At 33.1% G+C, this 18,056-nt stretch overlaps 1 protein-coding gene and 1 pseudogene across 1 annotated transcript in view; one reads left to right on the plus strand and one right to left on the minus strand.

The window, feature by feature from the left end:
* Positions 1–18,056, minus strand: part of LOC129941330 (synaptotagmin-5) — a 317,430-nt gene that overhangs the window by 273,556 nt on the left and 25,818 nt on the right. The gene's annotated exons all lie outside the window — the stretch shown is intronic.
* LOC129941332 (40S ribosomal protein S18-like) lies at positions 12,382–12,846 on the plus strand (annotated as a pseudogene).

Raw genomic sequence — 18,056 nt, forward strand, 5'->3', positions numbered from 1 at the left:
AATCTTAAAAATTTTTAGAAAAATCGAATTGACAGTTTTTTTATAAAAAATAAAAATCTGAAAAAAACATTACTCAAAGTTCGTAAAAATTGAATATCGATTCAAATATCTTTTCAAAAACTTGAAATTTAGGCTTCAAACTTATTTTATCTTATAAGAAATATTGTTTTCAACATTCTGAAAAATTTTGAGAAAAATCGAATGGACAGTTTTTTTTACAAAAAGTAAAAACCTAAAAAAAATTTATAAAAGTTGATAAAAATTGATTTTCGACTCGAATATCTTTTCAAAACATTGAGATATTGGCTTTAATTTACTTTTATCTTTCAAAAAATCTTGCTGTCAACATTCAATTAAAGTTTGAAAAAATCGAATTGACATTTTTTTTACAAAAAATAAATAAAAACCTAAAAAAAATGTATAAAAGTTGGTAAAAATTGATTTTTGACTCAAATATCTCTTTAAAAATTTTAAGTATTGGCTTTAAAGTAATTTTATCTCATAAGAAATATTGTTGGTAAAATTTAAAAAAAAACCAAATTGACAGTTTTTGTTACAAAAAATAAAACTCAAAAAAAAAAAAACAATACTAAAACTTCGTAAAAATTTACTTTCGACTCAAATAGCTTTTCAAAACTTAAAAATATTGTCTTGAAATTTATTTTATTTCACAGAAAATATTGTTTTCGATATTCAGTCATTTTTATATAAAAATCCAACAGTCCGTTTTTTCATATAAAAAATAAAATTTACAAAAAGAGTACCCAAATTTGGTAAAAAGTGATACGAGTACATAAAGACAAACTTTTAAGCAAGACAAATCGACAGACGGGATGGGAAGTTATCAGTGTGGTTCGCATCCCAGCCTCTTTTTTGTATGATCAAATTATTTCGATCCCTTGAAATAACCCTAAAAACGGTCGACTCGTGGATTTTTAACGGCTTTCCTATTTCCCTTCGCCTTATCCCGCTCTTAAATGCTTCGATAATTAATTTTTTAGTATGTTTATCATTTTTATTTCCACCCATATTTAAAAATAGTTTTTTTCCACAAAAAATATATTAAAAAACACTTTTAAATTATGCAGCTTAAAAATAAATGTCAAAAGAATGTAATTGACTAAAGGACAAATCAGGAATGAGGTACATATGACCGTCATAATTCCTAAGAACGACGGGGAATCGACAATGGTAGAGATTCACATCTGACCATCTGTATCACTGAGCGACAAACATAGGAGCCATCCTACCATCCAACGGACACCCTAACACCATTACCAAGTTCAAGTTCTACTTGCACAATAACCATGAGCCAGAGCAACGGCGGCACGGCGGCGGCGCCGACAAGAAAGTATTCTTCGTCCGTCAGATTTTTGGGAACGAGCACAACAACTACCACATTACTGCTGCGCATCCTTATCATCCTTAACTAGCAAAGTACAAGTGCTCAGGCGTAGTTGGACAACTTTTTAAACCATAGCAAAAGTAAACAAAATTTATTTGAATTCGATATCTTCAGTGGTTCTTAAAATAAGAACGACGACAAAAAGTATCAACAATTTCTATTTGAAAAAACCGACCGATTCCAATAACTTCTTATGGGAAGTTAAAAACTACTGCTTACAATCGTTCAACATTTTTAAACCGAATTTCTTGTCCAAACAATGCAATTGAAGATTTTTTCCTGAAAATAAGTTACTGCCATAATTTGTTGGCTTCCGTCACAAATATCTCGACCAAAAATAGCTTAAGTTTTAATTATTTTTCGTATACTTCTTAAGTTCTTCAAATGACAAATTGTCTTGTTTCATAAAAAAAATACGTTTTAAGGCAACTAATGAAAAATTATAAATGTGAGTTGCGAGTTGTGAGGTTGAGACCCCTTTTAATTTTTTATTATGCATGAATCCTTGGTATTCTTTTTTCAGATTTGTTTGATTGTAGTCACAGAAATTAGTGTAGTCCTCCAATTCTGAAATGCCAGTTCTTCAGGCTGAAGGCATTTTACCAAATTCTGTTATTTAAGCTAGATTTTACCATATTTAGGTAAGCAGCAGGCTGTTCAATTAATTCACATTTTCAACACTTTAAAAACTTTTATGGAAAAAACGGACTGTTGGATTTTTATATAAAAATTACTGAATATCAAAAACAATATTTTCTAAGAAATAAAATAAGTTTGAAGCCAATATTTTTAATTTTTGAAAAGCTATTTGAGTCGAAAATCAATTTTTACCAACTTTTGTTAATTTTGTTTCGGTTTTTAATTTTTTGTAAGAAAACTGTCAATTCGATTTTTTTTTCAAAATGTTACTGAATGTTGACAACAAATTTTTTTTAAAGATAAAAGTAAACTGAAGCCAATAGCTCAAAGTTTTGAAAAGATATTTGAGTCGAAAATCAATTTTTACCGACTTTTATTCATTTTTTTAGCTTTTTATTTTTTTTGTAAAAAAACTGTCGATTCGATTTTTCTCAACATTTTTCAGAATGTTGAAAACAATATTTTTTGTAAGATAAAATAAGTTTAAAGCCTACATTTTAAGTTTTTGAAAAGATATATGAATCGATATTCAATTTTTACCAACTTTGAGTAATGTTTTTTTAAAAGTTTTATTTTTTATTAAAAAAACTTTCAATTTGATTTTTCTCAAAATCTTATAAATTTCTTTGATATCACATTACAATATATTATTTAAAATTTATTTCAAGTCTCTAGCGTTCTTGGTTCGTAAGATACTTAGGGTTAACCAAAAATTGCACGCACTGTTCAAAATGAAGCCCATGTTGCGCACCACACGCTGCAATAAATTTGATTTAATTGTGCTCATTTCTCGACAAATGTTTTCTTTTGAGTTCACTAGTGTTGAAAGATTGTTGCTGTAAATTCTCTCTTTGAGGTTGCCCCATAAAATTAAATCCATTGGGAGAACGATTTGAATTTTGAATAGATGGAACTTTCAAACCTTTTTTAAAATTAAATGAACAATCGCTTTTGGAAGTATCAGCGAGGCTGCCTTGTTCCGTATCGAAAGTCTTGGATTTTCACGTAAACTATCTTCATCCACTTCAATGATTTTGGGAGACCTTGAAGATCGTATGGGCTCTGGCCGTGGAGTGTTCATAGCCGAATCAGTTGCGTGGACGTGGTGGAGCCTCTGCATCCACGAACGAATTAAATTCAGACTCGGAACAAAACTTACGACACGCAGTTACGTATCGTTACTCTCGATGGTCCCTTGCCCAATGCGAGACATCGTGTTTGAGAAATCACAAAGATCACTGATTCCAATGATATAATCGTATTTAAAAACATAAACCTGCCACCAGTCACCCTGTTTCAAATGTAATTCAAAAATGACTGTGACAAATTTTCAATAGAATTATTTTTTAAACATAATTAATAAAATAACTGTAACAAATTTCATTCCCATAATTCTGGTGACTGTAGTGTGATTCCAATTTAAAATATCCCAAAGGATTTTTAAACATTATTTGGTAAATTTTATTGCTCATTTACATATTTTACAAATCAAATAAATTTCAAATGATTTTAAAGTTCGCGTTTTTTTATTTTTGTTCAAATGAATATAATTCGATTTTGTTTTTAAACTAAATGACTACATGACATACTTAATGACCTTATTTAGCATTTTTAATTGCATTTTATTTATTTTTCCGTTCCAGTCATAAAAAAATTTCATATTACGCGCAATTCAAACTTACTTCGACGAAAAAGAAGACAAAACAAAGTTCTTCCATTTATCATTAAGTTATCCCATAAAAATCAGTCTTCTCCTTGCGTTCATCAACTATAAAGGAAGTGATTTTTCATTTAATGTTCTCCTGAGTTCAAGTTATAGTCTGTCGTCCAGTCTGTCTTTATAACCTCGAACCTCTATAAACCTACGACGAAAATAGGAGTATAGTATACTTGTAATAATCATTAGAAACCCCAAATGAAGCCAACAAATATCAAGCCATAACAATTCATCAAATGTATATAAAAGACTTTAGGCAACAAGAACAATAAAAATTTATATAAATCCACAATATCAACATAACCATCAGCACTTAACATCATTACACATTACAATGCCACTGTTCCAGAAACCAGCTCCATCAGCATCAGAAACATCAGTTCAGCACTTCAGCATCAGCATCAGCTCTCAAGCGTCCAGCCCCATTTCTTCTAATTGTCTATAAGAATATAGACGAAATACGAAGCACGAAACACGACCTCTATATGTTATGTCTCATTTGCCTTGTTTTTGTTTTCATGAATCATTAGTCCTGACCCATAGGATACGCCATGTGTCCAATGTCCATGTCCTATCCATTTCGCTCTTATATTTATATTCATCTCATGTCTCCTCCTTTGTTCCATATCTCAGACCTATAAGTTCTTCCATTGATTTTTGTCCATCAGCTCCTGCCCGTTTAGTTTTCCTTGAGGGAGGACAAAAAGTTTATAAAAACAATGGACGAGGATATTTAAGGCTCTCATACAACAGCAGCAGCATAAGGCCCTATACCCTGCGACATATAGGAGCATTATATAGACTTCCAATGGAACAAGGACGCATTCAACCAAACTCAGTTCTTCGATTACTTGCTCCTGATGATGATGGTCATAATGATGATGATGATGCCGCTGCAATCGAAGTTGTTCATTCAATATAAAACTTTCTAAGGACTCGTAGACAATTCTAATATGCGTCCTTGATTGAAGAAGTGGTATAAGTGAAGGGGCAAGTCGTATTGACTGCTACGATGCCTCCTCTAGCCTCTAAATCCAATCCGTATTGTGGCTATTGTTTTTTTCTTTAAGTTGTTGTATCCTTTCAGGACGATGGGTTAATTTAATCGATTTCCAAAGGACTAATACATTTTGTTGTTGTTTTAATACAGAAAATAGAAACATCACTTTTAAATTGAAACACTAACCGGGTTGTCATGTTTCATTCATCAAAAGCTCGATATGGTCTTGGTACAGTTACAACGACGACGAACGGCAAGGATAACCCATATGTATACATATTTGCGGCGTAGGATAAATCTTACAGGACGATTGATAGGAAGTCGTTTTTGATGATGCGACAGCGTGTGTGTGTTTCATGTGTGCGAGAAGAAGAAAGAGTTGATGAAGGATAATAAAAATATAAACGACATGAAGTGTGGATGGTTTTAGTTGAAAGAAATTGAAATTCCAGTGCGTTGTTGATTGACGTTAGATTCAAATGGCTTTTCAAGATTGTCATCCTGGATCATCAATATAACAAAAACAAAAGAGGTGTTGGTTTTTCATATACTATGTATATGTATGGACTTTATAAGGGGCTAAATTTAAGGACAAACGAATAAACTATTTTGAGTATAAATTACCGGAAAAGATTTATTTTTACTCATGAAACAGAATCCTTGAACGTCCTGAAAGTTTTTATGGATGAATCTCATGAGAACTATATAAATAAACAATGGAAACCTACCCACCTACCCTAAACCAAAAATACCCTATTAGACTTTAAAGGATACAGTTTAAAAATAAGTCGTATACATGTTTTGGGACTTGGGACTTGAGACCACTCCATGCGGATGAGGAAGAATTTGTTTTTAATGAGTTTATCAGGATTTACACGTGAAGTTTTCTTCCTGATTTCTGTTTAAGGTAAGTTTTCAGGTTTTATATTGTACACTCGAAAATTGTACATGAGCTTTTAAGAAGGAAGAGCTGAGGTCAATTAAGACAGAACAGGTGATTTAGAAGATTTATTTTGTTGCGGGAGTAAATTACTGGCATTTAATGTTTAAGTCCCTTTTATGTTCAAAAAATAAATTTAGTTTTTAAAATAAAAGATAGTGTTTTATTTTGCAATTAAAAATAAGTGTTTTTATTGCAGTAATTACAGAATATTTATTTAACAACTTGTTCAAGGAAACAATGGAGGAAAAAAGGAACATTTAAAGTTTAGTTTGAGTTGAAAAAATGTTTTGTTTTTATTTTATGGACGTGAACAAGCGTACATATTAAATTATTTTAATTATATTTTTTTCAAGTTTAACAATAAAGAATCAAAAATTAATAAGTACAAATAAATAGAATACAAAAAACAACAATTCTTGGAAACTTTTATGAAAACGAAGACATTTCTAATAAACTATCGTTCTTTTTTTTAGATCTAATAACTCTAAGCGAAGAAATAAAAGGGTCTGATGAAGCTGCAAGCATGTTTAATGTAGGTCTTCATTCTGCCTCATCGTTGAAACCTTGCAGGAAATTTAGTACATAATATTTATTGCAGTTGTAGTTTTGATTGTTCTTTTTCTGATTCTGACAGTTTTTTGTTTCTTCTTTTGACATTTTTCGATTGGTAACGACTGATGCTCAATTATACAGGATCATTTTGTGGTTTCAAAAGTAAGATTAAATAAAACACATATAAAATATTTCTTTAAAGTTTGGTGCATCCTTTAAATAATAACCACGGGAATTGTTGCAAGCATTGATTCTTTTCTACAACTTTTCGACACATATTGGGCGGTATCTCAACCATAACTTGACAAATGTTTGTTTTTAAGTGCTCAAGAGTTAAAGGTTTACCTGCGTATACGCAGTCTTTCTCGTAGCCCCACATACAAAATTCCAGCGGTGTCAAATCTCGCCATATCGTGAAATTACGCGGCCAGGAAATGTCTCTTGCAATAAAGCCGTATTTGCCTAATTTTTGGGACATGTGGCACAATTTTGTTGAAGATACATATTTTCCAAGTCATGTTCTTCAATTGCAAGCAAACAAAAGAGGCTGGGATGCGACCCACACTGATAACTTCCCATCCCTTCTGTCGATTTGTCTTGCTTAAAAGTTTGTCTATGTGTACTAGTATCAATTTTACCAAATTTGCGTACTATTTTTTATAGATTTTTTTTTTATGAAAAACGGACTGTTGGATTTTTATATATAGAAATCACTGAATATCGAAAACAATATTTTCTGTAAAATAAAATAAGTTTGAAGCCAATATTTTTAATTTTTGAAAAGCTATTTGAGTCGAAAGTACATTTTTACCAAGTTTTAGTATTGTTTTTTTTAGAGTTTTATTTTTTGTAAAAAAACCGTCAATTCGATTTTCTTCAAAATTCTATCGAATGTTGAAAACAATATTTTCTATAAGATAAAATTAGTTTGAAACCAATATTTTATAGTTTTGCAAAGATATTTGACTAGAAAATCAATTTTTACCAACTTTTGTTAAATTTTTTTAGGTATTTAATTTTTTGTACAAAAACTATCAATTCGATTTTTTTCAAAATTTTACTGAATGTTACCAACAATATTTTCTGAAAGATAAAAGTAGTAAAAAGCCAATATCTTTAATTTTTGAAAAGATATTTGAGTCGAAAATCTATTTTTACCAACTTTTATAAATTTTTTTTTAAGGTTTTTATTTTTTGTAAAAAAACTGTCAATTCGATTTTTCTAAACATCTTTCAGAATGCTTAAAACAATATTTCTTATAAGATAAAATAAGTTTGAAGTCTAACTTTCAAGTTTTTGAAAAGATATTTGAATCCATATTCAATTTTTAACAACTTTTGTTAATTTTTTTTCGGTTTTTAATGTTTTATAAAAAAACTGTCAATTCGATTTTGTTCAAAATTTTACTGAATATTGACAACAATATTTTTTAACAGATAAAAGTAAATTAAAGCCAATAGCTCAAAGTTTTGAAAAGATATTTGAGTCGAAAATCAATTTTTACCAACTTTTATTCATTTTTTTTAGGTTTTTATTTTTTGTAAAAAAACAGTCAATTCTATTTTCCTCAAAATTTTACTGAATGTTGAAAACTATATTTCTTATAAGATAAAATAAGCTTGAAGCCTAAATTTTAAGTTTTTGAAAAGATATTTGAATCGATATTCAATTTTTACCAACTTTGAGTAATGTATTTTTTAGATTTTTATTTTTTATAAAAAAACTGTCAATTCGATTTTTTTCAAAATTTTATCAGGTTTCAAAAACATTATTCCCCGTTGCTCAAAATTGTTTTGGAGATGAAATCATATGTAAGTCGTTAAATTTAGGAGGTGACAAATTTTTTTTTCAGTTTTTTTGATTTAGAAAAAAAACCGTTAGATAGATTTTTTTCAAAAAATATATTTCTTTGAGATTACGTTACAGTTTATTATATAAAATTTAATTCAAGTCCCTAGCATTTTTTGTTCGTAAGATATTTAGGGTTAACCAAAATGTTCACCTTTTTTTAAACTGCTATGGTAAAAAAACCACAAACGCAATTTTCTTGAGAGCCCTTTCTGCATCTTTCTGCTTTATTATCTGTATAACAAAATTCATTTGAAGTCGATATCTCTTCTGGTTCTTGAGCTATGGACGACGAAAAAAACGTCGCGAACGTACGGACGAACACACGCACGCACAGACATCTTTCTAAAAATCTTTTATTTCGACTCTAGGGACCTTGCAACGTCGAGAAATGTCAAAATTTTTAATTTGACAAATCAGACCCATTACAATAACTTCCTATGGGAAGTTAAAAATTGGTTATCTTATGACAACAAAGTTTCGATTTGAAGGTCAAGAAGTAAGGTCCAATCACACCTCCGGACCAAAAAGCGCACAAAATGGTATCTCTTCAATTACTTGAGGATTTTCAAAACCCCATTTTTCAATTTTGTTTATTAACATACCCAGCCGAGCTCTTCAAAGCAGCTGGATATTATTTGGTTAGGAGCATGCATTAACTTATCTCTTAGACATAGTCGGAAGAAAGCATGACTAATGAATGGAACCTTAGTATTGTTTGCCCGATTCTGGAAAAAGGAGGCCCTCTAAACTGTACCAACTATGGAGGCATCAGTCTACTTAACATCACAATATCTTTTCTGCCGTAATATGTGATCGTCTAAAGCCCATCGTCAACAACCTGGTAGGTCGTTATCAGTGTGGTTTTAGACCAGGAAAGTCTACAGTTGATCAAATATTCACATTATAGCAGATACTGGAAAAACCCAAAGAACATCAAATCTACACCCACCATTTTTTCATCGATTTCAAGGCCGCATATGAAAGCATTTATACTGACGAACTGTATAGAGCCGTGTCAAGTTTCGGCATCCCTGCCAAACTCGTCCGTTTGTGCAGGATTACAGAACAGAACCCTTCGATGTCAAAAAACGCTTTAGACAAGCAGATGCGCTGTCATGCGATTTTTTTAACATCGTACTTAAAAGAATAGTGAAGTGCTCCCACATTAACACTAGAGGCACTATATTTCTAAAGTTTGTCTAATTACTATAGCATATGCCAATGACATTGGCACAATCGGAAGAACTCAGCGTGATGTCAATGGGGCTCTGTGGGTATTGCGGAAGAGAGGCGGCATTAATGAGGGCTAAACAAAGTATAAGCTGTCATCAAGAAAGGACCTACAACACCGACGCTAGCGACGTCTCGGTTTACATCGGCAGACGTAATTTTAAGATAGATATCTGTACTCCATTATAAAACCTTGATAACCACTGCTTCCTTGGGCTAAGACAACATTTAAGTGGTAAATCCCTCTTTGGAGTGACCAAAGATATAAGATCCTCACATTTCCATACTGCTTTACTGTGCAGAAGCATGAACTATGACCAAAGGGTATCACTTGTCGTTTCGAGAGATAAGTTCTTTGTGTGATCTACGATCCTGTTTGCATAGCAAGAAGGATAAAAGTCCAATCACTGAAATAGCTGGGTCACATAGAGCGCAGAGAAACCAATGCTCCGGAAATACTTTGAATCCACACCCACAGGACAAGGGCAGCAGAGCAAGACCGTTGATAAGGTGGCGCATAGAAGTGGAAAGTGACCTCACCCAACTTGGAGTGATCAACTGGCGACATCTAGCTAGGAACTGAGCCAGATGTAAAAGTTGGTTAGGTGGGCCATAGTTTACACATTACTGAAGCGCCACCTTAAGTTAGTAAGTTTTAAAGCATTTATATTTCTTGATCCAATAAATAAATTAGCTTTGGATTAAGTGAAATACTTTTGTAAAAAGGCAAAAGCTTGCGATGATGGAGTAAGAAAATCGAAGTTCTTATTTATTCTCATGGAGGATGTCATCCGAAGCAGTCGAAACAGTAAAACTAGCTAAAACCATATCATCTCTTAGCTACGTGCAAACAAATTATTTACATGAATCTTTAACCGAAAAAATTAACATCAAAACCAAAAAAACACTAATCGAGTGTGTACACTTTATGGTATAAATTCGTCGACTATATATAAAAAATAAAACGGTTTAAGCCAAATATTTGAATTTTAGAAATCCTTGGATCTGCAGCCATGTTTGAATAGCCTTTTGGCAAAGTTTATCTTACCTTAAAATTTAACTGTGACTAAAATTGTCATTCACTCTTAGAATCATTAATGAGCTAGAATAGGACAAACATTTCACGGCGACTGTTTTATATCTGCTTACGATATTTTTAATTTCCAATTCTAAGACTCTTTTAAAGGAAAATTTTAAAGATGCAACTGAGCAGTAACATTTCGCGTTTTCAAGTTTTACACAAAAAAACTTAACATTCTTTTGCAGTACAAAAATTTAATTTGAAACACCTATCATCTATCATCTAAACATCTATCAACAATCAAATCATCAGACATGTTTAACAAATTTTCAAAAGCTGCACCAGAAGCTTTAGGTAAGGTTATTGTGACGGTATTGGAATAGATTTGTCAATTAAGCCAGAACTCCTGACAAAACTTGAAGCATCACAAGTTAGGATTAAACCCAGGACCTCTGGCATGCCAGTACCACGCACCATTTATCACGCCGCCGATAGGTTAGGTTAGGTAAAAGTGGCTGTCCAAGATGAAAACTTTATTACCAATAGCTTTTTTGCAAGAAAAGGGAGCTACAGTAGCTTTTTTAACTCTTTCCTGTACGTTGCGTTTCCAATTTAGCTTTGTATCTAAGACAAGACCCAGGTATTTAGCCTCGTCTGAGAATTTTAATTGGATTTCTCTAAAAAATAAGATTAAATCGGTTTTGTGTGGGTTAACACCCAGTCCACACCGATCAGCCCAAAGTATTAGTCCGTGTAAGGCATTTTGTAAGAGTTCTTTTAGGGTGTTAAGATGCTTTCTAGAAACTGCTATAGCAACGTCGTCTGCATAGGCTATCAATCTGAAACCCTCCGCATCCAGCCTACTTAGGATTTCACCACTAGGTTCCAGAGGAGAGGGGATAAAACACCACCTTGCAGTGTCCCGTGAATAGGTACTTCATTGAGACTTGCTTTGTTGTAAAAACAATTTGGTTTCTTACTTGGAAATTTTTGAATATAGATTTCTCTGTGTAGAATACCTGCTTCTTGAAATCTGGAGGAAATTTCGGTGAATATTTCCATTTACTTTACGATTTGACTCTGATGAAGAAATTATCTGTTTGTTGGTTAATTTGTCTACTCTTTTATTCTCGTCTATGTGACAAACGTCCTGTGATCCAATAGCTTTGGCTATTGGTAAGGTAGTTCTCCTAAAGAGAACTACCTTACCAATTTTGACTTTGTAATTAAAGTCTATGAGGCCATGGGGAAGAACGAAGACGAAATCTTTAAAGTCTGCGTTTAATGCTTTTTATTCTATCAATATTAACGGAATAGTATGACTTCCAAGAAATGGCCTGACAAAATAAACAAACAACATTTTAATAACTCATAGATCACGGAAATCTCGAGAAAACCTTAAGTAGTCATATTTTTGTATATATGTATTATATTTAAAATCAATTAATTTTTACTGCACCATTTCCGAAATTGATTTAGATCTTCCAGTAGCTCTTTCCAATCCTTGATGGAGTTAATAATTCGAAACATTTTACCATCATTTACATTTATTACCGATAAAAAAATAATTTAAAATAGAAGACAAATTAATAATAAAGAAAATAAACAGTAATGGACCAAAGTGTCTCCCTTGAGGTACACCAGAATTGACTCAAAATTGATTTGAAAGGTTATTCTTTCAATATGACCCTTTAATATCCATCTTCAAGACATAACAAAACCCACGTAACGAAACTGTCATCAAGTCGAATTTTACCTTATTTATTAAGAAGAAATTTATAACTTAATTTGTCAAAATAAAGTCTGTAAAGATGCCACGACTTTAGTGTGTTTTTCGTTTTAGAGACTTTTTGAAAACATAAGACAAATATTTTTTTTAAATAAATCATAGTATTCAATCAGAAGCAGGCTCAGGACTGAAACATTCATTAGCTCTAAAATTTTGTGACGCTTAGAGGCCTGCAAAAATCGATTGATTGATGTAAGATTTTTCGCTTGAATTCGGTGAACCCTGAAGGCAAAATGTTTCTCGTTATTCCTGAGAAGTTTCAGCATATTCTTCGTATCATGAATATCTCGTTATTCTTGAGAAGTTTCAGCATAATCTTCGTATCATTAATACGAACATTGATGGTGAACGTAAGGTGACCATCGCCTTGACGATCATCAAGGGTGTTAGTCGTCGTTACGACAACATTATGGTCAAGAAGGCCGACTTTGATCTCACCAAGAGGACGGAGAGTGCTCAGAGGAAGAGTTCAATAAAATTGTCACCTCAACAGACAAAAGGATGTTGTCGATGGCAAGTACCGGCAATAAACTTTCTCATCATTCGACTCAAAACTCCGTGATGATTTGGAGCGTTTGAAGAAGATCCGTGCCCATCGTGATATTCGTCATTACTTGGGTCTCCGTGTTCGTGGTCAACACACAAAGACAACTGTTCGTCGTGGTCGCACTGTTGGTGTGTCCAAGAAGAAGTAAACATGATGTCCTTAGTCAAAAAGGGTAAAAGTAAAGGGCATCTTTCAGATGGGATTTGGAAATGTTGAAATCGAAGACTACCATAGCAGCGTTGCAGTGACGAAGAATTCTGGACATTGGTTCAAAGTGCCCGTTATTAGTGCGGTGATGAGGGGTATAGAAAAGGGATACAGATCGCAGATTTTGAGGGTTGGTGCTAAGATAATAATAATCTGGTCAAAATGGGTATGGAAATTCAGGCGTTTGTCACACATAATACCAAGATAAAAGTAAGGAATCAGATGGAGTAGAGATAATATTAAAAATGTTCTTATCATCCGCAAACATTAGGATATCTGAGTTTTTTAATTTAAGACAGACCAGACATCGTTAACAGATAAGACGAAGAGAAGGGGGCCAAGGTGACTACCTTGTGGGATTTCAGAAGTTGCATGTATAGGACTGGAGACAGAGTTACGGAAAATTACTTTATGAGTTCTATTCGCAAGATAGGAGATAGGAAAACCTAGAGCTCTTAGTTTGAGATAAATTATCTTATGGGATATTTTATCAAAGGCTTTGCTGTAATCAGTGTATACAACATCAAATTCTTTGCCATTCTCAAGGGCTGACAAAACTTTGGATATAAATTCAATTAAGTTACGCGAAGTGGATCTTCCTTTAAGAAAACCATGTTGAGCGGGGGAGAATAAAGGCTTGCAATGGAAATAAACGGAATCATAAAATAAGCTTTCAAAAAGTTTTGGAATGCATGAAAGTTTAGCAATAGGTCTATAATTGTTAATTTCAGTTTATTGCCTTGTTTATAAATGGGAAATAAAAATGAATCTTTCCATATATGAGGAAACACACCTTGGGAAAGAGAGAGTTCAAAGAGTGCAGTTAGAGGCTTGAACAGAGAATGCATACATTTTTTTAGAACAACTGATGGGATGCCATCAGGACCAGGGCTAAAGATTTCTTTGAGGCTTACGATTTTGGCAAGTACCATTTCTTCAGTTACTGTAAACGATGAAAGGGAGGTTTGAGTGCAACCATCTAAATAACTAAAGTAGTATGGATCAGGATCATGCAGATGTTCAGTATACGATTTGCTAAAGTAACTAGCAAATAGATTTGATATGGTTGTTGGATCAGAGGACATTAAGTTGGAGAAACTCATTGAAGGCGGAAACCCATGAAATGTTCGTTCGAAATTTATAAACTTGAAAAATTTCCTTGCATCAGAAAGAAGGTTATTTTCCATTTGGTTAAGGTATTGGTTATAAAGGGATTCCCTAAGTTCAGAGAAAGAATTATAGGCGAGAAGATAGTTGTTGTGATCAGTATCAGATTTGGACTGTAAAAAGATCTTCCAAAGCTTGTTACGGGTATTTCTCAGGCTACTGAGCTCTCTGTTGTACCAAGGAGGAGCAGAGGTGAAATCTTTTCTACGAAAGAACGGTACTGATTCTTCAATACAGTACGAAAGAATGAATGATAATAGTTGGAAAGAAGGATGTCTGATCATCTGAGGTGGACCAATTGAGATGGGGAAGATTAAAGTCTCCAAGAACGATGATTAAATCATTAGGTTGCACTAGTTCAAGCAGATAATCAATGGCATTAACAGCGGCTTGGTATGCTTTAATTTGTAGGGCAAATGACAAAAAGACAAAACTTAGGGAGTGCAACCTTAGCTGATACACCTTCAAATTCGATTGAAGTGGGAATACGGAGTAATGAACTTTCAAAATTACTAATGATAGCTGTAAGCTTACCACGACCGTGTGCATTACTCGCATATTCCACGACATCCATTCGATAGATGGAATAGTCGTTAGTGAAGAGTTCAGTACTAAGGATATCAGTTGTGAGGTTGGTTTCGGTAAGGGCTAAGATGTCATAAGGTAGGTTTTGGGAGTTATTAAAGACGGCAGACGTTTTAAACCTTAACCCTCTTACATTTTGATAGTAAAGGCTAAGACATTTAGGTTTAGTGGTCTTTAGGTTAGGAGCGACAGTATTTCTTTATATCTGCACAGGATTTTTGGATATGAGATAGTCGTTTTGAAGAGATAAACGACACAAAAGAGGTTAGGTATTCTCTCACTTTTTGAGGAGAAATTTTAAAGCCATCATAAAATTTTAAGAATATTTCCATAAGTGCATCACGTTTGGTAGGGAGGCCTTCTTGGGAGATTAAAACCTTAATGTTTGTATTTGTTTTACCTTCAAAGCAAACAGAATCTGGTATGTCGTGCAGGAAAGCTAGTTAAAGGCGAACATTATTGTATTGGGATGACATTTTGTTAAACGGTGGAAAAAGTTGTGTAAATAAGAGCTCTCTGAAAAAAGGCAAACAAGTGAAATAAATCTGTCAATTAAACATATTTTTTAAGAAATTCGTCTGCTATTTATATTTGTTTAGCAAAATAAATAAATAAACTCTGAGTAAATGGTAGAGTTAAGATAAAAATCGGCAAATAAAATACGCGCTCTGATTCCAAAAGCTTAACCTCAATAAATGAGTAAAAGGGTATTAGCACAAATTTCGACAGAAAAACTTGACACGGGAAAAAGAACCGCTAAACAATTTCACATCATGTCTAACTCCAATGAAAGTGTTCTTTTCAACAAAGAGATACTAAAAGAAATTCTCCGCGAAAATAACACTGAGCTTGTCAAAGAACTTCCCACAAAATCCGACTTCCAACATCTGTTCACAGAAATCACAGCACTTAAAAGTAAACACAATGAGATGTCCGCCAAAATTTTGCAATTGGAGCAAAAAAACAAGGCATTAGAAATCCAAATGGATAAGCTAATCCAAAAAAACATTGAAAAAAATCTTATAGTTCGCTTACCAATTGAAACTAATGTGGACATGACAGAAAAAGCTAAATCTGTTTGCTCGGGGCTACTTAACCTCAACACAAACATTGAAATTGAGAGCGCCTTCAAAGTCCAAACCCGAGATAATCAAAAAGCCACAATTGTTATCCAAATGAAAACCCTTGAAAAAGCTTTGGGTGTCCTACGAAACTCAGCCAAACTTAAGAACACTGGTATCTCCGTCAGCAAAGACCTTCCATTTAATGTACGCCAAAGAAGATCAAAGTTAATCAAACTCATGGTACCACTCCGCAATGAATTCCCTAAGAAAAAGATTGTATTTAGAGACGATCGCTTGCATGTTGAGGATAAAATATTCACATGGGACAATTCTGATGGATTGAAGTGCGGAAATTTTGATGGAATCCAAACTTTGATACAAATATTTGGTAATATCTCAACAGGTGTACGAAATACTATAAAAGAACTTATGAATGAAAGCCCAAGTAATGATAACGAAGTGCAACTGTCAAATTCGACAGCGAGTACAAGTACAGGGATAGGAAGAGTAAGACAAAAGACCGCCGCTGTACAGAACATGACTGGAGCTTTAGATAGGCACAGTCAATGAGCACCAGCCGTCTACTCGATTCAAGACAACAAAAAATATAAAATCTTAAGTTATAATATTTCTGGAATTAATAACAAATTATATGCTACTGAATTCTTTAATTATTTAAAAAAATTTGATATTTTCTTCTTATTTGAAACGCACTTATTAAATGTTGATCAAGTAAAATTTAACAATATTTTTATAAATTACGAACTAAAATGGATTCCTGCAGAGAAACTAAACATATTCGGAAGAGCAAGTGGAGGTGAACTTTTTGCATACCGTAAAAGTATAGATTTGAATGTAGAATTTGTTAACGTATGTAACTCGCATGTACTAAAATTAAGTGTAAGTACAAATAATTTATACCTGGTTCCTATCTACCTCAACTGCAACAAATGGCAACAAGAATTCGACAAGCTTTGTGACATACTTAACGATTTAAATTCAAAAGAACTGGTTCTCATAGGTGACTTCAATGGTAGAATAGGACTCTCCCAGAACGATTTCTCGTCAGGCACAAATTGTGAACTATTGAAATCAAATCGACAATCCAAAGACGAAATATGTGACAGGAAAGGTAGTAAAATACTTGAACTTACAGATGCTTTTGATTGTCATGTTTTAAATGGAAGTTGGAAAGGGGATTCAAAAGGTGAGCTTACTTTTATAAAAGGCACTGCATGCTCGGTGATTGATTATTGTTTTGCCAATGCTACCTGGTGTGGTTTGATTACAGACTTTAGAATACGAAGTCAGATATTTTCCGATCACATGCCGTTGGAAGTTGAATTTGAACTGATTCAGAATCATAATGAGCGAAATACAACTGAGCTCACTCTCTTGCCTAAGCTTTTCTGGAATAAAAACAATTTAATTGATTACCAAACTTCGCTTAACATAGAACTTAATCATCAAATCACTTTTGAAGAAACACTGAGTATTGATCAATTAACGGATATAATCAAGACTGCATCACCCAGCCTAAAATTCTCAAGAAACAATTAGTACTGTAAGCAAAAATGGTTTGATCAGGATTGTATAAAAGCGAGAAACAAGTCATTTGCTTTTCTTAAATTACTCCGAAAACACGAAACACTTGTTTTCAAGCTATTGTATGCTGAAGCGAATAGAAAATTCAAGTCTATCTGCAAAACAAAAAAATCGAATTTGAATTCAGGAATATTGCTTCAATTAACAATGCCCGATCGTCAGCTGAATTTTGGAAAGCAGTCAAAATAATGAATGGTAGTAAAAACAGAATATCGGTGCAGCTCAAATCATGTGAATTGCATGCGTATTTTAGAGATCTCTTGATTATCACGCAGATATCCCCTAAGATTCAATATGCTGAACCCCGTTTTATTGATGACTACCTTGATGCACCGTTTGATATTGAGGAAACAATTCAAGTAATTAGAAATTCTAAAGACAATAAGGCTCCAGGAGAAGATGGAATTCCTTTCGAATTTTATAAGAACTGCACCACTGAATATGCAAAAGCCCTAACCGACACTTTTAACAGATGTTTTCATAACGAGGATATACCACAAAGCTTCAAAAAAGCCATTATATTTCCTCTTCACAAAAAAGGGGATTTTACAAATCCAGCCAACTCCAGAGGCATATCCTTTCTGAATACCTCAGCCAAACTGTTTACAGCCATTATTTATAATAGACTATCAAAATGGATTCAAAGCAAAAATATTTTACATGAATTCCAAGCTGGTTTTAGAGAAAAGTATTCAACTTTCGACCAAATATTTACATTGCTAAGTATTGCCCA

Source organism: Eupeodes corollae, chromosome 1 (assembly GCF_945859685.1).
Source record: "Eupeodes corollae chromosome 1, idEupCoro1.1, whole genome shotgun sequence".
NCBI classification, from domain to species: domain Eukaryota; kingdom Metazoa; phylum Arthropoda; class Insecta; order Diptera; family Syrphidae; genus Eupeodes; species Eupeodes corollae.